Source organism: Podarcis liolepis (assembly GCF_965112155.1).
Source record: "Podarcis liolepis genome assembly, chromosome: 8".
In the NCBI taxonomy this organism is placed as follows: Eukaryota; Metazoa; Chordata; class Lepidosauria; order Squamata; family Lacertidae; genus Podarcis; species Podarcis liolepis.
The window spans coordinates 19,419,347-19,444,168 of NC_139560.1; the positions used below are offsets into that span (position 1 = coordinate 19,419,347).

Genomic DNA, 24,822 nt, shown 5'->3' on the forward strand with positions numbered 1-24,822 from the left:
AGTCTCCTCCAGCACCATAATTCAAAAGCATCAATTCTTTGGCGATCAGCCTTCTTTATGGTCCAGCTTTCACTTCCATACATCACTACTAGGTGTCCCTATTTTCATTGGAGAAATGTTGGAGGGATAGAGTTATCCCATCTCTGAGCCATTTGAAGGAAATCCTGTACAGGGGAAGTTTTTAAAAAATGATTAATGTTTAATTATGTTTTTATATATGTTGGAAGCTGTCCAGAGTGCTGAGGCAACTCCATAATACATGTGGGGTATTAATAGTAAAATCATCATTATGGAATGAAACGTCTCTATTTTCATCAGGTTGAAGGGTATGATATTTTGAACTTTGGCTCCTAAAGCAGCCTTGTCAACCTGGTACCCAAAGTTATTTTGACTCATATTTGTCGTGTTGGCTGGAGCTGAGGGGAATTGGAGTCCAAAATGTCTGGAGGGCACCTGATTGGCCAGGCTATCTTAAAGAATAAAACCACACAAGCCACATTAAAATGCATGCGGTGCTTGACTCAGTCTGCCAAGCAATCAAAGGCCACAACTCTGATTTAAAGGCAGAAGGTCACTGTTCCATTGTTACTAGGAGGGAGGGCTAAGGAAGCTAGTGCAGTACAATCACACTGGCCGAGCCAATGCAGACTCCTCTCGGTGCGTTCACATTGTACCTATCAGATCATGGCCACTGCCCCTCCAATAAGCAATATCATTATTTATTATTATCATTGATTTATTAATTGCTTTCAACACTGTTATGTACTAAGCTTGGGTTCTAGAACAATAGGCAAGTAGGATTCTAGAAGGCAGCAACCTGGCTGGCCTGCAGGAGCCACCCAATCAGGCCACAATAGGAAGTGAATCAGTCTATCACTAGAACAACAGGCAGGTAGGATGCTTGAATGCTGCATCCAACTAGCCTGCAGGAGCAGCCCAATCAGGCTCCAGGAGGGCAGTAGAATCAACCAATCACGTGGGACTCATTGTGTAACTATAAGGCCAGAGGGGTGTTTTTTTTTGGGGGGGGGGATTCAATCACTGTTCCTATGAGCTGAAATAAAGAGCATGAAATCACTACTTGACTCTGAGTATATTTCAGACACAATCCTTTCAAGGCAATAAAAACAGTGAAAAGAACACAAAGGAATAGCAGACATATTTAAAACAATTGGCACTAATCATGCAAGGTTGCAGGTTCAATCCCTGTAATGCATATTCCTGCATTGCAAGGGGCTGGTTTATATGACCCTCAAGGTCTCTTCCAACTATACAGTTCCACGATTCTAAAACAATACAGAAAAGACACTTGTGACAAAGACCTATTTACCCAGCAGGGAATGTCTGTTGGAAAAAAAATTGTCTTCAGTTATTTTCAGGAAGTACAGAAAGTAGGCACCGATCATATCAACGACCCACAGACAGGAAGTTAACATATAATGGCTCTGCCACACCCAGGGAGCTACTTCTGAGTAAAAATGATGGGACTCTGAGACTTCAGGATTCACTGGTGAATGGATGGATAACCTTCCCATTGTGTTATCCAGAAGACCATTTTTACCTCCCATTTGAACTCCATCAAATATTAACTTTGTTGGGATACTGCCAGGGGGACAAAGGCCATCATGCCTCCACGTCGTCTCCGGACGATTCATCAATCTCCCGTAGAAATGCAGTATCAGTTACCGTATTTTTCACCCCATAGGACGCACTGGCCCATAGGATGCATCAAGTTTTTTGGGGAGGAAATAAAGGGAAAAAAATTATTTCCCCCCCCCAGCACTTGTGGGGCCGGCAGCGGGGAGAAGCGCTCTTCTCCCCGCAGCCCGCCTTCAGATCAGGTCCGGGGACAGCGGTGAGACGTGCTGCGCCTCCCAGCTGTCCCCGGAGCTCGCGAGGCCGGCAGCGGGGAGAAGCGCTCTTCTCCCCGCCGCCCGCCTTCAGATCAGGTCCGGGGACAGCGGGAAGACGCGCTACGCCTCCCCACTGCCCCCGGAGCTTGGGGGCTGGCGGTGGGGTCTCCCTGCCGTCAGCCTCCAAACCACTTCGGGAGACAGCGGGATGGCGGCGTTCCGCCTCCCTCTGTCCCCCGACCTTGTGGGGCTGGCACTGGAGCTCTCCTGAAGCCTGGAGAGCGAGAGGGGTCGGTGCGCACCGACCCCTCTCACTCTCCAGGCTTCAGTGAAAGCCTGCATTCGCCCCATAGGACACACACACATTTCCCCTTCATTTTTGGAGGGGAAAAAGTGCGCCCTATAGGGTGAAAAATACGGTAATTAGCGACACAAGCCTCAGAAACAGCTGTCCACATTCCAAGGACTCATGCACGCCCTTATGCAGAGTTTCCACAACGAAAGATGCACTCAGGAGAGCATTATTTACAACTTTATTCAGCGTTGGTCAGAACAAAGGAAAAACATGACTGCCTGCCTGCGTATCGAGGCACAGAGAGAGAATGAAAGCTATATACAAAAACAGAAACTTCCTGTGAGCCGGAAGTACGCAGGCTGTGACACAACAACCTGCTCCCTTTTTAAGGTGGAACGGAAATATCCTAACAAACTTTATGTAACATTGCTGTGGCCTGAATGGCTAACAGAAGGAAAGGAAAAACATTCCAGCGCAGGCCTGCCCATGACAGTTTAGCTAACAGAATAAACAGCAAAAAAAAAAAAAAAAAAAAATCTAGAAGCTCCCCCACACCCCTGCTGATCTAAAATAAAAGTTAGTTTCTAGAAAATCAATAAAGATCGCTGATCTTAAGTGAGGGCTCTTTCCATACCACATTTCACCTGTCAACAACTAGTAATTTTAGCTGCAGGTTTTGTTGTTGTTTTGTAAACTGCAAAGCTTTAATAACGAGTCAGTTCACCCCCCCTCCCATTTCTTAAGCTCTCAAATAATTTTGGTGGTGCATTGTTTCAAGCAGTGACAAGAAGAAACCAGATGTCTGCTTCAAGTATTATATCGTATGCAAGTCCCAGCAGCACACAATGGTCCAGTTTGAATATAGTGATAAACCATAGTTCAGTACACCATGAATGACCCTCAGGAGGAGATTGGGGACAACTATTTCCTGGTTTAAACTTAACACAGATATAATCAGTGCCTTTTTTCTTAAAAAAGAAAATATGCTTAGGGGTACTCTCATTTTTTATTTTTTTATAATTTTTATTAGAAATTTAAACAAAACATATTATCAAAAACATGTCATCTTTGGTGTCCCCTCCCCATTTTCCTCCCTCCCCCCCATCCCATACAAACCCCACCCCCACCCCGACTTCCCTCAGTTCCAATCTTTGGTTTCTCTGTAAATGCTATTCTCTGCATGTTACAAAGTTGTATAAATCCTTAAGTTATCTAACTGATTATTGTCAATAAAGAGTTTGTGAGTGTTTATTCAAAACCTGCCATGGAGTCCAATTCACTTTGTTGCGTCTTCAAATACTTTGTAAAGAGTTCCCATTCATCTCTGAAGTCACAATTATCCTTGTCCCATAGCGTATGTGTCAATTTTGCCAATTCTGCATAATCCATCTGTTTCTCTTGCCATGATTCTTTGGTTGGAATTTCTTCAGTCTTCCATCCTTGTGCTATTAGGACTCTTGCGGCTGTTGTCACATACATGAAGATGTTTTTCAGCTTTTTTGGCAGGTCTTTCTCCACAATCCCTAATAAAAATGCTTCAGGTTTTTAAACAAATGTTAAGTGGAACATTTTCTTCAATTCATTGTATATTTCCCAAAAAAATTCAATTACATTGCAATCCTACCACATATGATAAAATGTTTCCTGCTTTTCCTTACACTTTCAACATATATTTGAACTAGTTTTGTACATTTTCCCTAACTGCACTGGTGTCAAATACCATCTATACATCATCTTCATATAATTCTCCTTCAACAGGGAAAAATCTGTAAATTTTAAGTCAGTTTTCCATAACTTTTCCCAGTCTTCCATCATGATGTTGTGACCTATATCTTTTGCCCATTTAATCATAACTGATTTTACAGGGGTACTCTCATTTTGACTCAAGAAAATCACAATTTCATAGTTCAAATTGGGGACAATAAATACAGTAAATGGACAAAAGTACAAAGATTCACAAAATGTTTAGGGGTATGCGTACCCCCAGAAAAAAGCACTGAATATAATGTGTCGTTATATCTGAACCAGAAAACGACCAAATGAAACTAGGAGTCATTGGAACAAACCAACTTCAGAAATGATTGTTTTGCTTGGCTTGCTTTGTGGTAAAAACATAGTTTTTACGGCAACCTTTCTGAACCTTAGTGTTGACAGGAGCTACAGCTTTTATGTTTTTTAGTGGTTTCAAATAGATTGTAACTTTTTTAGCTGCATTTGTATTCACCTGGCTCCTGCTTCATTCAGTTCATCATCACTCTGGATCTCTTTTATGAAAGAAAAGCAGACTATAATCCTTCCAAGAAATAAGTGACTGTGATCATATGCAAGTCTACTCAGAAGTAAATCCAAATGAGTTATCTGGGGACTATTCCCCTGGAGGAATACAGGGCTGCAGCATCAAGATTTTGTAGCAGATGTATGACTTCCCAGAATGCTTGGCGCCCTAGCCACTTTCTTTTTCTTTTCTTAAGTAAGCACTGTTGGTTCTCCCTGATCAACAAAGTTATCACTATTCATGTGACACTACACTTCTTGATGCAGCAAGATGTCCAGGGCCAGTTCAATGCCTTAAAAATGCCTCTTAAAGCGGCAATGTATGAGACTCCTGAGAAATCCATGTAAATTGCACATAAAATCGTGAGAAGCTTTGATTGGGACATTAAGTCATGAGATGTGAGTTTGTACTGGGCATGCGGCCAGCCCTACCCAAAAGCCAGCACTGCAGCTCCCTGTCATTTTCATATTTAACAATAACAGGCTTTTTACGCTGACAGGTTTGAACCTTCTCATTTAAGCTTCAATCTCTGGTGGCATTTGACCATTCAGCTACCTTTTAAAACCAGCTATAAAGCCATAATCACACATCATGGGACTCTTCAAAATACGCAGGTAGCAGTTGTGGGAGAAGCAAAGACCTGGCGCTTACCAGCTTAGTTCTTGCTTTCTTTAGTTGCTTTTATAAAATATTTGGCTTCATATATATGGTAGAGAGGAAAAGCTTTTCCCAACTCCCCAACTCATTTACTGACCACCCCCTTTTTGTAGGGATGTGTATAGATCCTAGAAGAGGATGTATTAAAACATTTTAAAAGTAGGGGAATTGGAACAGGGTGGGCATATTCTTAGGAAGCCACCAACAGTAGTTCTCTTTGATGTAATAATGAATGTAAAGGTGCTTTCTTATATATAAACAGAGAGACTCAAGGTTAATACATGGGTGTGGGGAATTCCATACTGATCCGGATTGCTGCTGCAAAAAAGAGCAGCTGTTCGTTGAATTGTGATACAATGTTAGGCTCTGCAAACAGCAGAAAATAACCAACGAAAGGTTCCATGTTTCAAACTCATACTACACAAAGTCTGTGATATGGACAACGTACAGCTATGGATGAATCCTATCTCATTCTCAATGAAATGATCAGGAATGTGTCCAAGCTTTGCCTGAGCTTTTAAATCAGGTTTGGGATCATTCTGATGTAGTTCAGTTTTCAAAACCCCTTCTGAGACTGACGAGAAACATTTACTGACCTCCAATAACAACCTGCTTAGCTCTTTCAAAACTGAGAATGGAATTGCATGTGGTATGTTTCATTTTTGGTCCTTCCTCGTTTGCTGTTAGTCATCTTTCTGAACTTGAATGGTTTTCTGCGTTTGATTTTAGACTCATCAATAATTATCAATAATCAGTTTAAACAATTAAAACACCTGTTGCTGGCTTGTGTAAGAGAGAAAGAGACATAGTATTAAATTTATTAAGAAACTCAACTTGTACCCTGCAGGCCAGACATTACCATGGAGTGTATTGCTTAAATATTAAAAAAAAGCTATTTCCCCCCCTCATTTACAAAAAATAAATACATTTGCTTTAACCATGAATTTGCTACTGCAAATTGAATATCGTTGGAGGGAAATACTCTATTGAAACATTTGTCAGCAGCAGCTGAAGACTTTGTTGCAGCAATTAGCCAAGAGGAAGAATTGCAGCAGCACTTTCCTTTAAGAGCTCACTAAAGGAGTTGATAAAAGGATTTGATACCTGTGTTTTCTCATATATATATATATATATATATATATATATATATATATATATATGCTTTCGTAGATTTTCACGGGTACAGGAATGCAGGTTTTGGTGTCTTCGGGTGTCTTCCCGTGTAAGAGTTGGGGTGTCTAGGCGACGTTTCGACGAGGTCTCACTCGTCATCTTCAGGCTGGTGCTTTCGGCTTCTTGTTACTGGAACAGAGCGGGATCTCAGTGTTTGAGTTCCTATAAATACTGTAGAGGGGTGTGGTGTATTGCCTCAAAAGTTCTGGGCAGAGGGGAAGTTCCCAGGCTAGTGTTCTTTTCTTCTTTTGTTCCTTAATTACTTGAGGGATATCTTGAGTGATTTCTTGAGTGATATTCTGAGTACCACTTAGGTGGGTCATTAGGTGTGGATTAGTTGCTAAAGCCTTCGTGTCTTGACCTCTTGAATTTGTGAAGAGTTTTTCTGGGAAGATGGCTGTACTGCACTTAGTTGTGCTTTGGCTTGGCTTCGTGTATAGGGGCGAGCTGTGGTTTTGTGCCCTGTGCCAGCCAGATCTGTGTAGGGATTGCAGGGGGGTGCAGCATCCGGAGGTGCCACTATGGTTTGGTTACTGGATGGTGTCTGTAATTTATCTGTGGAGAGGGTCTGGGTTTGGGTCTGGTGTGGTTGATTGGTGGTGGCGTTCTGTGTGCCTCTGGATCTGGTGTCGGTTTTTGTGGGGAGGGCTAATTTCCAGATGTCTGGCAGGCGGGACGTGTCGAGAAACACCCTCACAACATGAACAAGCGTGACGACACGTCCCGCCTGCCAGACATCTGGAAATTAGCCCCCCCACAAAAACCGACACCAGATCCAGAGGCACACAGAACGCCACCACCAATCAACCACACCAGACCCAAACCCAGACCCTCTCCACAGATAAATTACAGACACCATCCAGTAACCAAACCATAGTGGCACCTCCGGATGCTGCACCCCCCTGCAATCCCTACACAGATCTGGCTGGCACAGGGCACAAAACCACAGCTCGCCCCTATACACGAAGCCAAGCCAAAACACAACTAAGTGCAGTACAGCCATCTTCCCAGAAAAACTCTTCACAAATTCAAGAGGTCAAGACACGAAGGCTTTAGCAACTAATCCACACCTAATGACCCACCTAAGTGGTACTCAGAATATCACTCAAGAAATCACTCAAGATATCCCTCAAGTAATTAAGGAACAAAAGAAGAAAAGAACACTAGCCTGGGAACTTCCCCTCTGCCCAGAACTTTTGAGGCAATACACCACACCCCTCTACAGTATTTATAGGAACTCAAACACTGAGATCCCGCTCTGTTCCAGTAACAAGAAGCCGAAAGCACCAGCCTGAAGATGACGAGTGAGACCTCGTCGAAACGTCGCCTAGACACCCCAACTCTTACACGGGAAGACACCCGAAGACACCAAAACCATATATATATATATATATATATTGCAGCTTATGCAGAATTCTTCCCTCAAAATTCTTCAGCATTTGCATTTTTAAAATAAAATTCCAAATATATGTTTAATGAATATGTGCAATTGAATGGAAATGTGCAACTGAATGTATGAAAAAGACCCATAAAGCAGCCACAGATACAAATAAGAATTATTAAAACTCATTATCTGAAGCTGTATATGCAGAATAGGTGCTGCACCATGGACCCTTTAAGATGCCAAAGGCCAAGGGAGATTATTGTTATTGTTTTATTATGTATTAGGTACTTTGTGTTCTTATTTTGTATTTTTATGTTGCAAACTGCCATGTGATCTTTGAGTGAAGGGCAGTATACAATTTTAATAATTAAATATATAAATCTGTGGCCATCAGGGTCGGGTGAATCTGTCAGTTTCTGTTTCTTTCCATTTCTCCTATTTCTAGTCTTAAATTAAGTTCCCCACATTTCCACATGTGTGCAATTTTTTTTTAAGTCCTCATGAAAATTTATCAATGTTTTCATGTAAATTTTTCTAATGACGTGTACATCTTTGCATGATGTTTTGGCTACTATACACAACTTTGCAAAGCAATTTGCAGTAATACAAAGCATTATTTTATGTGATTGTGCTATCGCAAGGGAAAGACGGGGGATGGCGGAAGCAGCAGGCACCACCATCCACTGAGCTGCACTGTGCCCAGCTCTGTGTTCACTCTCTTAAAACGGGGGGGGGGGGGGCTACTCCCTTTTAAAAAAGCATTGGCTGGCCCAAAGGGCCTCGGCCACTGGGGGTGTGCGACTATAGTTTCCCCATTTCCTGAGTCACAAGCCCTCTTCAGATTTCCACACACATGTGATTAGGTCCCACATACCTATGGGACCGCCTCTCCTGGTATGCCCTGTGGAGGACCACAAATGACAACCTTTTGGAGGTCCCGGGTCGCAAGGTGGTTAGATTGGTCTCAGCTAGGTTCAGGGACTTTTCAGTACTGGCCCCGACTTGGTGGAACGCTCTATCACAAGAGACTAGGGCCCTGCGGGACTTGACATCTTTCCGCAGGGCCTACAAGACAGAGCTGTTCTACCTGGCTTTTGGTTTGGACTCAGTCTCACCCTTATGTTTCCCTCCCCTTATGGTCTTGATCTATCGGCAAGTTTAAAATGAGGCTGCATTTTAAATTGCTTTTTAACCTGTATTTTAAATTGGGTTTTCTCTCTCTCTTTCCCCCCTATTATGTTTTTACTGTGATTGTGTTGGTGTTAGCCGCCCTGAGCCTGAGCCTAAATAAGAAGAAGAAGAAGAAGAAGAAGAAGAAGAAGAAGAAGAAGAAGAAGAAGAAGAAGAAGAAGAAGATGATAAGAGGGACAAGCCCCTCAACCCTGTCCCCTCTATTGCTTTCTTGTCAATCAGCTCTATAACCTCCAAAGTGTTGTGTGGGACGGGTTGTTGAACTACTGCAGCAGGAAACTTTCCCTGCTCCCTCCAGCTTCCCTTAATATTTTGGACCCTGCAGCCCACCATCTGCAAGAGTTGTCTGTCCAATCTGGAGTTATGCTAAAGGCCTTGTCTCAACTTTTTACCAGTAGTGCAGTTCTAATTCTGCATGGGTGTGAAGTACATAGTCTTGTGCTATATTGCATCACTGAGAAACCACTTTTGCATTAACAGGAGCTTCTCGGCAGCATAAAGGGGTTTTGTTTCTTGCTGGCTTTGCCCCCCAGCTTCCATCCGTTGATTTGAACTTGTGCATAGCGGACGACACTCTCTGCATGCGCTGCACGTTGAGAGCCTCTGCATAGCGGACTGTACATGATCAAGCCGCTCTGCACGAGCTTTGATGAACACATGAAGGTCAGGGCTGAGGTCAGCAGTTGTGATTCTGATTCCCCTTCCAAGTATTCATTTCTGTACCATATGACTGTCTGCTTAGGTCTGGAGCCACCAGCTGGATTAAAGGTTTGTCCACAGTGAGTGATGATAACAGCATTATGCTAGTCACACTGTTTTCATTGGAGCTGTCATTACATCAGGCCAGAGCATTAATGCAGCTTAGCTGTATCCTGCTTAGGAAACAGCGAAAACATTCTCCTTCCATAAGCATAAGGAGGAGATGATGATGGGGAGGTGGGTGTTCACTATACTTTTAGAGATCATTTGGGGGTCATCTCTTAACCTGAGATTTTATCTCCTAATCAAGCATCTATTTTGTACTTTAATTAAATCATTTCTCTCTTTCTTCCTCTCTTTCTCTCTCTCTCTCTCTGGTATCATGGTATCTTTGAACTACTTTCTAAATTCATAAAGACGCCAGCTTTTCCATTCATCTAGTCTATTTGGAAGAAGTCAATTTTAATTTGCAGAGAACAGATCTCTGATAATGAGATTCTCCTCTACATGTCTTCTGCTTTCCCTATAGTACTGTAGAGCCTGACAAGGATATTTTTTGTAATTATGATTTAATTAAGCATGCCCAGAAGAACTGGTGTATATAGAGCTGCCACTGTAGCAACTGTCTTTCCTTAAAAAGGCGGGGAGGGGAGCTATCAGTTTTAGGGTAACATTATATAGACCTGCCCTTACTCAACCCACCGAAAGAATAAAAAAATGCAACCCACATGTTCTGCCAAGATGGAAGCAAGGTTCCTTCAACCCTCAAATCAGTCTGTTGTGCTCAGAGGCTGATCTGCCATAGACATAGAATCAAAGACCTGGAATGGACTCCCAGGGTCATCTACGTCCAACCTGGGAAGTGCAGGAATCTCAACAAGTTGTCCCCCATCCAATATGAAGCAATGCCTGACCCTGCTTAGCTTAACAAATGTGCTAACTGTTTCATTGCTTCACCAACCTTCCACAGACTTCACTGAAACCTACTATTATTATTTGAATAAGCAAGCATCAGCAGCACAAAGCATAGCACTATGTCAGTGTTCACCCCTCACACAATCACAGTTGAATGAAAATCCACTGTCGCCACCATCAGGCCTTGTTCATTCAAATTAATAAGCCTAGTATGGGTTATGACAGAACACCCAGCAATAATAAAAAACCATGCAATGCATCATATTAAAAAAATAAAATAAAAACCATAATTAAAACTACACAATCCTGATAACAGTGCAGAGATAAAGTGAATTATTTCCACTGGTGACTAGTCTCTGTTATATCCATCCAGTAAAAAGTCCCAAGCAGAGTGGTGTGTCCTCAGCTGCTAACAGCACTGGCATGAGTCATGCCTCAGAGGGGTGTGCATTGCACAGTTGGGGTGCCACCACAGAAAAGACCCCATCCCACATTCCTGCAAAGTGTACTTCGTCTAATGGTAGGTCAGTGAGAAGGCCAGACTCTTCTGCAGATCTTGATGCTGGAATGGAAGTTCTGAAGAAGGAGGCCCTTCTATAAAGACATGGAGGAAGAAAAACCTCAGTAAGGAGGGTGTTCCATGTGAGAGGAGCTTCCACTGAGAAGTCCCTTTCCCAGGCTGCCCTCTGGAGTCTCCTGGGCTCTTTACCCACCTGGCATGATTCAGTGTGGCCCCCTTCCCCCAACCCCTCGATAATCTGCGATTCCCACTTCAGTCATTGGGTGAGATTGATTTGATTCATCCCATTGTTCCCAGTGTAGATCTTTATTCTCCCTTTGTTTCTGATGTAGATTCTTCACTCACCCCTTCTTCCCTGGTGCAGGAGGGGCACCATTTTGTTGTTTGCCTCAGATGTCAAAAAGTCTTGGGCTGGCCCTAGTACCTAGCAACTGCTTAACAGGAGCAGTAGCTTGTTTCAGTCAGCTCTGACCCTCTGTAGTAGTTTATGATTCCATTTTTAAAGATTTAAGGTCAGAGCTGATGCTCCGCTATAATTGACACCCCACATAAAAGATGAAAGCCAGCCCAGTAAAGTGTTGTTATGCGGTATGAGTTGTTCATGGGAAGATGTGTTCAATCTGGCAGGTGCCTTGTATCTGTCATTTGGGATTACCATCATAATAAATACATTCTTTCTGAGGGAAGTACTATATGGCACTACTTAGAGATAAAGCTTCAGCCATCTGAGATGCAGAAAGTGATGTATGTCTCTGGCACTTTACCCTAGACTTTTACTTTGTTTTCCCCTCCTCACTGGGGAGTGTTTTTTATCTGATGTACATAGGAAGCTGCCATTTACTGAGCCAGGCCTTTAGTCCATCTTGCTTAAAGGTAAAGGTAAAGGTAAAGGGACCCCTGACCATTAGGTCCAGTCGTGGCTGACTCTGGGGTTGCAGCGCTCATCTCACTTTATTGGCCGAGGGAGCCAGCGTACAGCTTCCGGGTCATGTGGTCAGCATGACTAATCCGCTTCTGGCGAACCAGAGCAGCGCACAGAAACGCCGTTTACCTTCCCGCCGGAGCGGTACCTATTTATCTACTTGCACTTTGACATGCTTTCGAGCTGCTAGGTTGGCAGGAGCAGGGACTGAGCAACGGGAGCTCACCCCGTCGCAGGGATTAGAACCGCTGACATTCTGATCGGCAGGTCCTAGGATCTGTGGTTTAACCCACAGCGCCACCCACGTCCCAGTCCATCTTGCTTAGGATTGTCTAAACCAGGGTGTGGAAGATCTGGGGCCAAATGCATCCTTCTTTGTATGACCCTCTCCCCGGGTCATGTAGTGACATCCTCTACTAGTGTTGCTTCACACCCTTTGGTTACAAGCAGCTCTCTGGGGTTTGATATACAGGGTCTTCTCTCACAATGAACCTGAAACCTTTTGTATGCAAAACATATGTTGTACACAGGGCCTTGCCAAACATGATGTGGACTGAAGCAGCTGCCTCAGGTGGCAGAATCCTTCAGGGCAGTGCCCTCACAGGCAACCCATCCACCCCAGTTGCCACCGAAGCGAGGAGATGTGACTTCCAGCAAGATCTCGTGAGATCTCACCGGCAGGTGTCACTGCCACATAACCGTGGTAAGCCAGGACTTGGTGGTGTGGTGCGGTGCGGGGGCTTGACAGCTTCCTGTTTCGCCTCAGGCAGCGAAACAGGATGGGCTGCCCCTAGTTCTACCACTGACCTATGCCCCTCCCAACCAACCACATGGTATCTGACTGTGAAAAGGCAAGTAAAGTTAATATGGATCAGAACCTGCTTGCTCGCTTGCTCATGTCAGCTAAGAGGATGAGGGAATATGAGAATATATTTCAAGAATGGGGAATATGTTGTTCTCCAAATGCAGTTGGACTACAGCTTCCACTGTTGGCCCTGCGAGAAGTCCAATGAAAGTCCAATGAAAAAGAGGTAAAAAAATATATGCTTGAATTACTTAAATAAATTGAGGTTTTACCAATTCTATGAATTAAATATTATAGCATATATTTAATGTTGCAATATAAAACAATATAAAAGAATAATGGCATATGACCATGGGTTCCTATGCTCAACAATTTCCTGACTACAGTAAGTAGAATAAGTAGGCATTATATTATTTATTTATTCATTATTATTATTATTATTATTTTAAATCAGGCATAGGCAAACTCAGCCCTCCGGATGTTTTGGGACTACAACTCCCATCATCCCTGACCACTGGTCCTGTTAGCTAGGAATGAGATGATGGGAGTTGTAGTCCCAAAAACATCTGGAGGGCCGTGTTTGCCTATGCCTGTTTTAAATGAAATCAAACCTCAGATTACAAAATGTGGCATTAAAGGCTGGAGTTTCTCCTATGGCACTCAGCAAGGCTGACACCGTAACAATGTTGGGATGAAAGCCTCAGTTCCAGTGCACATGTTGTGATCTACCAAGCTGAAGAAGCCCTATTTTTTAATAATGACTTGGGAAGGTAAAGAAAAACTGCAATACTTGGCAGGTCACAATACATGGTTGGTGGGTAGCATTCACTTGGGTGAGTCACAGCTTGTTCAAGCCCAATCTGCAGGACATGGACCCATATCTCATTGATCTCCCAAAAGCACTCACAAATCACTGCATGTTCGCAAAGGTCTCAATGAGATTTGGATAAACGCCTTCTAACTGAGCAAGAACAAAAGCTAGCAAAAAAAGACCAATTTCAGTATCTGTAATATGCCTCCAATGTGCCACACCGTGAGGCTAGAGAATCCCCAATATACCCCCAACATGTTAAATTAATCCCAATCAAAACATGGCATTTAAATCTCTTGGAAGTTGTGTAGATAGTGTGAATCAAATACAAATGCAAAAAAAGGGGGGATGAAAATGATAAAACTGTAAAATTGGCTGCTGTATCACAAACCTTCCCCCATCATAATCTCTTTTGCAGAAATGCTATTACTTTTATGCATGATACGAGGATTTAATGGGGACGCACTGGAGATGTTTGGCCTGAAGCATTTAATTTGTAAGAATGCTTAGGTGCATCCGTATAAAACTCTGTGCCAGATCTTCCCCAGCTGGTAGAAAATAAGACGTATTTACATTCCCTTCAATGGAACCATGATTTAATCCAGTTAGATGTGGCTCTCTTGTTTTACTTTGCTTCTGAATCAGTGGGCATGGTCATCGTCTATGTTGTTATCTGAGGTAATGAGTTGGTACCAAATTGCTGTATGGAACTGCAAATGCCAACTGTATAAAAGGGCACTTTTATTTTTACTGGCCAATCGCAAAGCAGAAGAAAATGCTCAGATAGGACAAGTCTTTAATAACAGGGCCATTGTGTCTGTTCATTCATTCATTCAAACAAAAATGTCTTACACACAGAGTCACACACCGAGGCAGAAGTGAGAAAAGCAAATGCAGTCTAAAAATAAATGTAATACAGGTAACAAAACATCAGGGATACAACAGCTTTGGAAGGGTATTGTTTAACATTCCTATTTTTGACCCATAAATTTATTTACTGTAATTGGCCAGATTGTTCGGAAGGTCAAATTTGCAGAAAGTTTTTTTGCTTTGCTTTGCTTGTAAATGCTTGTTTGAATAACTACATATCCCATTATATTTGTGTAGGACATAAAGACACAGAACTAGGGAGTTTTGCTGTCTAGAGCAGAACAGTGGTGCCCTCCAAATGGCTGGGGCTGATGGGAGTTGTAGTCCAGAAAATCTGGAGGCCACCAGGTTTGTGAAGGCTGCTTCATTGGAGCTGCTACATGGCGGCTTGTCAAAACATGGAACCGTTGGTCTGCTGTCTGCTATAAATGCACTACAAGCCCAAATGTAACCATCTAGAAAGAGGGTATTGTGGTTTATGAACCACATCAGATGTCCGGTGACAGAGGGCAATATAGTTGGTGGACTACAGCTCCAATCATCTCTGACCATTGGCCATGCTGGCTGGGGCTGATGGGATTTGAAGTCCAACAACATATGGAGGGCCACAGGTTTCCCATACCTGATATAACTACTTTGGTAGGTCAGTGTATACTATAGGATGATACAATAGAGTATTATTGCAAATAAACAGGGCTTAAATTTAGATTATATTCTGTAGATGTGTAATAACTCAAACCAAGCTGAATCATTCAAACTTGACCCTTTTCTTGGTTCAGCCATTATGTATTCTCTCACCTGTTAGCAAAGACTCATTGAAAGCATAAAGTCTGTCTCCTTACACTGGTTTTGCAAAAGTGAAGACAGAACTCTGTTAATTTCCCTTCTTTTGCAAGCAGAGAAAGTGATTTACTCTGAGTCTGTTTTGAAATTAGTTTGCAACATAGGAGGACTTACTCAATATGCAGCGTAGTACCTTAACATTAGTTCATCTCTCTCTGTTTTACAATTGTTTTACGCACAACCCGTTCCTGTTTCATTGCCAATTGTATTTTTACTGATGCCTCCAGTTTACGATTTTTATTATTGTTACAGTGCAGAAGATGCTGCTAATAAATTTCTTGCCTAAGTCCTTTCCTATTACTCTGTACATCACTTGTGATGTACAGTTCTGCAAAGTTATAACACAATCTTTGAAAACCAATATACAGAAGGCTGGAGCTTTGATTATAAGTGGTTGATATGGTTGCTTCCCCATCACAAGTGCTCTTATGTAGGAGTGGAAATGGAAATACTCTCAGAGTACCGTATTTTTCGCCCTATAGGACGCACTTTCCCCCACCAAAAATGAAGGGGAAATCTGGGTGCGTCCTATGGGGCGAATGCAGGCTTTTGCTGAAGCTTGGAGAGCGAGAGGGGTCGGTGCGCACCGACCCCTCTCGCTCTCCAGGCTTCAGGAAGACATCCGCAGCCTAGGCAGCCCTGTGGGAGTTCCCCGCAAGGCTCCCCATGCTGCGGATAGCAGCCTGCTGCCCAGTAGACATCCGCAGCGTGGGGAGCCTTGCACGAGTTCCCCGCAAAGCTCCCCACGCTGCGGATAGCAGCCTGCTGCCCAGCGCGAGGGGCGCCCTGAAGCAGAGCGCCCCCCACGCTCGGCAGACATCCGCAGCGTGGGGAGCCTTGCAGGAGTTCCCTGGAAAGCTCCCCACACTGCAGATAGCAGCCTGCCGCCCAGCGCAAAGGGTGCCCTGAAGCAGAGCGCCCCCCACGCCCGGCAGACATCCGCAGCGTGGGGAGCCTTGCAGGAGTTTCCCGCAAGGCTCACCACGCTGCGGATAGCAGCCTGATGCCCAGCGCGAGAGTTTCCCCGACCTGCTTTTGGGGGGGAAATAAAGGGGAAAAAATTTCCTTTATTTCCCCCCCAAAAAAACTAGGTGTGTCCTATGGTACAGAGCGTCCTATGGGACGAAAAATACGTAACTTTGCACATTATTTACCTGAATGCATCAATGCAAGAGAAAATCGTGCTTTTTATAGTGCTAAGTGATCTCTGCTCTTCTTATTTCAGCTTTGCAGAACGGCTACCCGCATCCAAATCACACAAGTGGCAAAAAAGGGTTACCTTCAGGTAATATTCACTAGTAGATCTACTCAGACTCACTGAAATCAATAGACACGTAATTCAAGCCCATTAATTTCAATGAGCCCACCTTAAGTAGCGCTTGGTTGGTGACCACCTGTGGTTTAGTGTTGTGTGTATACTTTCCCGCTTCCCAGTGGATAGCAACTGCTGGCACCTCCCCGCAAAGAGGATCAGGGCCATTCTGGATGGGGAGGGGTTAACCCTTTCCCACCAATGAAATTGCACAAACCAAGATGATTTTTGACACAAAAAGGAAGGAGATATTGCATAAATAATAAAGCTTTCTTCCTTCAGCAGAGATGGAGAGCAGCAAAAGCAGAAAAAGGAAGTGGCTGGGTGGGAGGGCAACTAGATGGACACCCCTGCTTTGACCATGGCAGTAGCAGTAACTTCTGCTGAGGGAAAATCAGTCATTTTGCTCCTCTCTTTCCCCCTCGCTAAAATCATAGTCTGACTGTGCAGAAAGTAGGAACGCTGCAGCCTTGGGGGATCTTACAACCAGATGAATCTTTCAGTCCTGCCAACAACATTCTTAAATATGAACCTATCATAAAGGTAAAGGTAAAGGGACCCCTGATTATTAGGTCCAGTCGTGACCGACTCTGGGGTTGCGGCGCTCATCTCACTTTATTGGCCAAGGGAGCTGGCGTTTGTCCGCAGACAGCTTCCGGGTCATGTGGCCAGCATGACTAATCCACTTCTGGCGAACCAGAGCAGCACACAGAAATGCCGTTTACCTTCCCGCTGAAGTGGTACCTATTTATCTACTTGCAATTTGTGCTTTTGAACTGCTAGGTTGGCAGGAGCAGGGACCTAGCAACGGGAGCTCACCCCGTCGCGGGGATTCGAACCGCCAACCTTTTGATCGGCAAGTCCTAGGCTCTGTGGTTTAACCCACAGCACCACCCGCATCCCCGAACCTATCATAGAGTTGGATAAATCTTTCCATTTTGTTATCTTTCCATTTATCATTTTCCCCCAATATTAAGATTAGTTCTGTACATTTCCACATCAGTTTACTTTTTTAAAAATAGTAATCATGAAAATTCAGAGAATTTCTCCTAATATACATGTTTGTATGCATTTATGCCTAATATATACCCTTTTGTAAAGTATTTTCCCCAATATCATTTATATAAATAGTATTCCCCCCTCATATATGCATTTCTATGCATAGTTTAGCTCATTACATGCATGTTTGTACACATTACATTGCTGGAGAACTGCATTGTACAATTCTGAGATGTGTGAATTTTGAAGAAAGCCTCTGTTTCGGTTCACATATTGTTTCGGAAAGGGCAAACTAGATAAGTTTATTTCTGAGTGGACTAAAAGGCACTTCTTCCTCATGTGTAATCAGGATAGAATTAACTGGATGTCAGAGTCCCAGAACAATCCCAGAATAGAATTGTACTATTTTGCTATCCCTGAAAATGATCACAATAATATCAAGATAACTATTTGGAAGTGTTTTATCAACTTTCATTTCAGCACCATAAGAGGCGAGGGGAAAAACCAGTGAAAATGAACTGAAGGTTCCACAAGCTGCAGCAAATGGCACATCTTTTAATTTCAGAAATAATATTGGATATTTGCATGGTTAATTGGAATACACAAGAGGGGGAACACGGTGCAGGCGAAACAAATGGAACAATAGAGGAGTGGAATAGGGCCAGTTCACTCATCCATAAGTACAGTAACTACAACAAATTCATAAACACAAGTTTGTCATAATACAGCACAGGTAGATCCTACCCCCACTTCTTCGCAGAGAGCGAGCAATATCGACAAGTAATCCAATTACAATGGGAGCTAATTTATCTTTCTTCTCCTAGCAATCACACAGCTTTACCTACTGTGACAGTAAGTGCTTTTGTTGTTAAGGTCCTTTTGAGAGGCCTGCCTTCATTGTGAACCAATGTATCAGAACTCAGGGATGATGAAAAGTTCCATTTAAGTAATTTACACCAAAGCGTGTGGGGTTTTTTGTCCTCATTGCAACCCGATACGTTTTGTAAATGTTTGAAAGGCCTTCCTCAGCTCACATTACTTGCCACACAAAGCTGTTTTAACTTGATATATTGGAAAACTTATGAGTGGGAGAGGGGCTGCGGCTTGTGATAGGGTCTCATAAAATGGCTTCATTTGGTCTTGAGGCCGCAATCCAGAAAAAGATGAAGTTGAGGGTTTCTATGCAGCTGCAAAGCATGTTGCCATTCCTTTTGAGGACACTTCTATTCCACTGAGTTCCCACTTACTCTCAGCTACCAAGGAAAGTAGGAGGGTGAATTATATTTCAATGCTATCCTGTCAGCCAGAACAAAGGAGAAAAGAGACGGGAATAAGAATATGGAATGGGAGGAGGAGTAAGCACACAAACTTGGATAGTAACTGGTCGGTTTGACTAGGTAGCTTGACATAGTTATGCAGTCAAGAACACTTCACAAAGGCAATTAACATTCCTCAAGTTCCTAGACAGAGGCTTCACAGGATTTGTGACCCCTGCCCACTGTACAACCAGGCCAGGGGTCAGCAAACTTTTTCAGCAGGGGGCCTGTCCACTGTCCATCAGACCTTGTGTGGGGCCGGACTATATTTTTTGGGGGGGAAATGAACCAATTCCTATGTCCCACAAATAACCCAGAGATGCATTTTAAATAAAAGGACACATTCTACTCATGTAAAAACATGCTGATTCCCTGGTCGTCTGCGGGCTGGATTGAGAAGGCAATTGGCTCGGATCCAGGCCCCAGGCCTTAGTTTGCCTACCCATGAACTAGGCCTTTAGCTCAAGGTTAACCACCAAGAGTAGCATGTTCCAGTGGACCATTTGGTGGTGCTCAGTGTGCACACTGAAAGGTCAACTGGGTGGGTTAGCCTTTTGGGTGAAAGCCTAGGATGTTCAGGTCAACAGCAAGCATTTCACAATCAAAATGCTGTTAGAGGAATGGACCATGGGGCAGCTTCCCCTTGCTTGATTTACATCAGCCAGTTTCCCCAGGGATTCTGGTTGGTCTGAATGGGGCAGTGAAGGAAGTTTGCACTCAATGCATCTTGAAGCACTGCTATTTCATGCTACAGCCTCCTTGGAACATTTAAAAGAAGGAAGAGCTGAGTGTGGTGTCACCCATAAGGCACAAGAGCTATATGTCATCAGCTTTGTGAGGGGTCATATCCAGTTTCAGTGGTCCAATGCAGACCAGCAGCACAGAGATGCAACTGTCATGCTCATAGTCTAATTAGCTGAGGAGCTCTGCCACTGGGGGCATTGAAAACCCTCCCCCCCCCACTCCCAGATATAGGTAGCCAGAAAAGAGATTTACTTTGTCATCAGCCTGGGCTTCCTCTAACCAGGCTTAGGCCAGTTAAGAGCATAATGTTACTGGGGCTGAGCCCTATATTCCCAAGGATGCAGTTTCCTCAGTCCATTTCCCAAGGCAGAATATCATCTGGGCAATCCAGCAGGTTGAAATAATTTTCTCTCTTTTTAAAAAAACCTATTGACAAACTTCGCCTACATCTCATTAAATACACAGACAGTTCTCTTTTCTAGTCGTCAACTGAATGTTTGTCGATCAACAGAGAAAATGGCATTTTCTATTCTCCCTCCCTTCTTGTGTGCTGGTAGGTTGAATCTCCTTTTTAACTACCCTATTCAGCAATGGAACATTATTTTTAAAGCACTCTGTGTGGTGTGCAGGTGGTGTGTATGTGTGTCCATGCCAGGAAGTTTAATGCTTGATACAGGAAATCTATCAATTGACCAAAGAAAAGACTGCACTTGTGGGTGGATATAGCCAGGATAACACCCCCTCGCCCCCATATATGTAGTTCACAGCAGCACATATGCTCTGCACCAATCCTGGGTGCATCCATCTGTCAAGGTGGAGCTCAGCCACTTCATGGCAACCAGTAGGATCTTTGGCTGTGATGCTGTTGCTGTGTGCCGAGATCCTTGGCTTGAGGAAAACGGAGGCTAGAACTGCAGGTCCTCCAGGAGACATGCAGTGGCAAAAACTGAATTTATGATTATTATTTTTAAAGGAACAATTGAAATATTACATGTCAACTTCATATTATGTAAGGCATGAAGAGGAAAAGGAAAGTACAGTGGTGCCTCGCAAGATGAAAAGAATCCGTTCTGTGATTCTCTTGGTCTAGCGGTTTTTGCGTCTTGCGAAGCAAGCCCATTGACAGATTAGCGGATTAGCGCTATTAGCGGCTTTTAGCGGCTTTTAGCGGCTTATCGGCTGATCGGATCAGCTGCTAAGCGGCTTGGGGGCTTAGAAAAAGGGGGGGGAGGAAAAAAACCCGCAGGAACTCGCAAGACATTGTCATCTTGCGAAGCAAGCCCATAGGAAATTCGTCTAGCGAAGCACCTCCAAAACGGAAAACTCTTTCGTCTAGCGAGTTTTCCGTCTTGTGAGGCATTCGTCTTGCGGGGCACCACTGTACATGCACGTATATGCTACTTTACAACTGTGCTATTGTATCCAATGTTATAGCCTTCTCTGATCCTAACATAGTAGATATCTACCTGCCAGGGAAATGCAGGCAGCGAGGGAGGAAAGCATGGGAGGATACAGGGAACGATCTCCACTGATTAGTACTGGCTCGTCCTCAGACAGAGAAGATGATAGCGAGTCTGGGGAGGAAGGGGTGCTTCTGAGACAGGGGGATCCACGTCACAGGGAAAAACGGAAGGGGCTGAGCCGTTGGTTGTGCTGGTCTCGAGGGAAGGGGAAAAGAGAAACTAGTCAGAGCAACGCATCATGAGAGAAGGATAGCTTTGTTTATTCTGCATGTAATCTTGTCAGAAGGAAATAAAGAAAGGAATTTATGGCTGGCTGCCGGGAGTGTTTCTTCTGCTGAGAGCAACAACAGGTGCAGCTGGCATGCTGACACTACCAAACTATCTATTCAAAGTTATCCATATCCCATGTTTCATCCTTTAAAAAGATTAAAGCAATTCATACTAAAAATAGTGGACTCTGATGCCTGGATTGTTAGCTGTTGTTGTTTAATGTAGCTGATGATGATGTTCCTGCTGTGTTGTTGACTTGCTCCTGATTCCCTCCTGCTGTTTTTTAGTTGTATGTAGGCATTGTTGTTTTCCCAGTAGTGATGTATGGAAGTGAGAGCTGGACCATAAAGAAGGCTGATCGCCGAAGAATGGATGCTTTTGAATTATGGTGCTGGAGGAGACTCTTGAGAGTCCCATGGACTGCAAGAAGATCAAACGCATCCATTCTTAAGGAAATCAGCCCTGAGTGCTCACTGGAAGGACAGATCCTGAAGCTGAGGCTCCAGTACTTTGGCCACCTCATGAGAAGAGAAGACTCCCTGGAGAAGACACTGATGCTGGGAAAGATGGAGGGCACAAGGAGAAGAGGACGACAGAGGATGAGATGGTTGGATAGTGTTCTCGAAGCTACCAGCATGAGTTTGACCAAACTGCAGGAGGTAATGGAGGACAGAGGTGCCTGGCGTGCTCTGGTCCATGGGGTCACGAAGAGTCGGACACAACTAAACGACTGAACAACAGCAAACAACAGGCATTGTCCCTGGGATGTCTAAAAAGTTTTAATTTCTGAAACCAAAGTCGCTAAGGCTCAAGTTTCCCAACTTGCCATGAGAACTGTAGATTGTTAAGGATGCTGAGAGTTTATGAGAGACAGAGCTGCAATTCTTACCACACTGGGACTGTTGATCTGTGAGGAGAATATGGGTCTCCTAACAAGTCTCAGCACCTTTCACAAACTACAGTTTCTATGATTTTGGGAGTGTCTTAAGTGCTATAATTGCACTTTAACCGAATGGTGTGGATGGAGCCCAAATGTCTTTTGGATATTCACTGATAAAAAAGAGATGTTTTATTGCACTGGTGCCTCTGTAGCAGTAGGAACTTATCCAACATATTGGGGAGGCAGACACACCTCTGCCATGAACTTACGACTTCTGTGGTAGAGGTGCAGGTGGTGTTTACACATTGAAAGTGAATTTCCTTATGCAATGTGAAGGCACCATAATTTCTTGGGAATATTCCTCAGCTGCAAAATATGACAAGGCATCCAGATCCAGCAATCAAAGTGTTAATCTTACAATTTGCCCCCAAAGTTGTAATTCTGCCTATTGAGTAGGTAGTTCAGATTCCTGGCTTTTGCTTCTGTTGTGTGACCAGCGACAGCCCCAGCCCCCAGGGATCCTAAGGAAGGAATAAAGACTCTGACAACGTTATATGGAATTAAAATTAGGCCACAAGTTTATTAAACTTCCGAAAGTAGGAAGACCTTGGCTTAGGCCTTGGGAGTGTATGCCTCCCAGTCCCCCAGCTGGGGGGAACTGGGGCTCATCAGGGTAAATGGGACATGGGGGTGCTCTGCAAGACGTAAGTATAGCAGGCAGCCAAGCCCATATCCCCACACCCAGGGTAGTTCACTAGCAACCTTTCGGTGTATGGCCAGCAACACCCACATATATAACCCCTTTAAGAGGGGGACCCTGGAATCGCTGTCGCAGGGGGGTAAGTCACCACTTCATGCCCACCCACCCCATAAAGGGAAGAAAAGATTAAAGGATTCAACCCAAGGCCATAACCACCAAAGTTGTGACGAACTGCTACAGGGAAGACAAAACCTGCCAATGCAGGACAATTTCTTCCCGGTCCCAACCAGTCAAAGCAGCGCCTGCTAAACAGGAAGAAAAGGTTAACCTGCAAACAAGAAACATTAAGCAAAGGGAGGGTGAATCTCCAGAGCCGACTACCTGGCTATTATTGGCTCCACCCCCTATTTATAAATGGGGCTGGCCCCACCTCCCAGCAAGAAACTTGGTTACTGAGGCTGGGCGTGAACCTCCAAAAATTAACACTGAGAGGCAAGCCAGCCCCTGTTTGCCAGTAAGCTCAGTGGGAACTGTTGCACCACGTGTGATCCTGCAAACGACACCCACAATGTAAAGTGTGAGTGCTCATTGTCATTTAATCTTTACCTGATGGCATTTCTCAAAAGAAGCCACTTTTAAAATCCCCTTTATCCCATTACCCTTTTATTGGAAGAAAAAAATGGTTGTAGCTGGAACTGTGGGCCACACAACCTACATATATACAGTGGTGCCCCGCAAGACGAATGCCTCGCAAGACGGAAAACTCGCTAGACGAAAGAGTTTTCCGTTTTGGAGGTGCTTCGCAAAACGAATTTCCTATGGGCTTGCTTTGCAAGATGAAAATGTCTTGCGAGTTCCTGCAGGGTTTTTCCCCTCCCCCCCCTTTTCTAAGCCGCTAAGCCGCTTATCAGCTGATCCGATAAGCCGATAAGCCGCTAAAAGCCGCTAATAGCGCTAATAGCACTAATCCGCTAATCCGTCAATGGGCTTGCTTCGCAAGACGAAAAAACAGCTAGACGAAGAGAATCACAGAACGGATTATTTTCGTCTTGCGAGGCACCACTGTATGTCCTTATTTTCAACTATTTAAAAAAAAAAGTTAGGTCTAGTATGGCTTGCTTAAAGTTCTACATCCATAGAACTTTGCTTTGCAAACATCTCTGTCTTTCCTCAGAAAAGAGGTACTATGGATTAGCTGAAAAGCTTTGTGGTCACTATGGCTGAGCAAGGTAGCAGACCATTTCAGCACAGAAAGCAGCTCAGAGCAGCTTAGAGATAGAGATAAAACTTTATTTTCATTAGCCAATGGCCATAGCAACAGTAAAACATTACAGTATATGCAGAAAAGGAAATTTGATATAAAAGCAGAATTTAAAGTCCTGAATCAGCATTCAGTTAGTGGCCCTTATTCTGATTGCCCCTGCTATGAACCTAGCAACCTTTGCTGTTATCTGCTTATTTTGATCTGATAGAAGAAAGGACATTGTGGCAGTGGTTGAGCACACTGGGATGGTTAGTATGAGTGGGATGATGATCTCGTTCCTCAGGTCTTTGTAGAGAGTACAGGACAGGAGGACAGAGCAGCTTTTTTGTTTTTGTTTTAATTCACAATTTTGCTCAGTCATCTAAGGTCTAGAGCAGGGGTCAGCAAACTTTTTCATCAGGGGTCTGGTCCACTGTCCCTCAGACCTTGTGGGGGGCCGGAATATATTCTGAAGGGGGGAAAAATGAATTAATTCCTATGCCCCACAAATAACCCAGAGATACACTTTAAATAAAAGCACACATTCTACTCATGTAAAAACACCAGGCAGGCCCCACAAATAACCCAAAAATGCGTTTTAAATAAAAGGACACATTCTACTCATGTAAAAACATGCTGATTCCCAGACCGCCCGCAGGCCGGATTGAGAAGGCGATTGGGC

At 43.9% G+C, this 24,822-nt stretch overlaps 1 long non-coding RNA gene across 1 annotated transcript; it reads right to left on the bottom strand.

Moving 5' to 3' along the window:
* Positions 1 to 18,059: 18,059 nt before the first annotated feature.
* Positions 18,060 to 21,618, bottom strand: LOC310713288. Its single transcript, XR_014529189.1, has 2 exons — positions 21,490 to 21,618; positions 18,060 to 18,820 (listed from the first exon to the last, which is right to left on the bottom strand). It is a non-coding gene; the product is annotated as an uncharacterized lncRNA (long non-coding RNA).
* Positions 21,619 to 24,822: the final 3,204 nt, after the last annotated feature.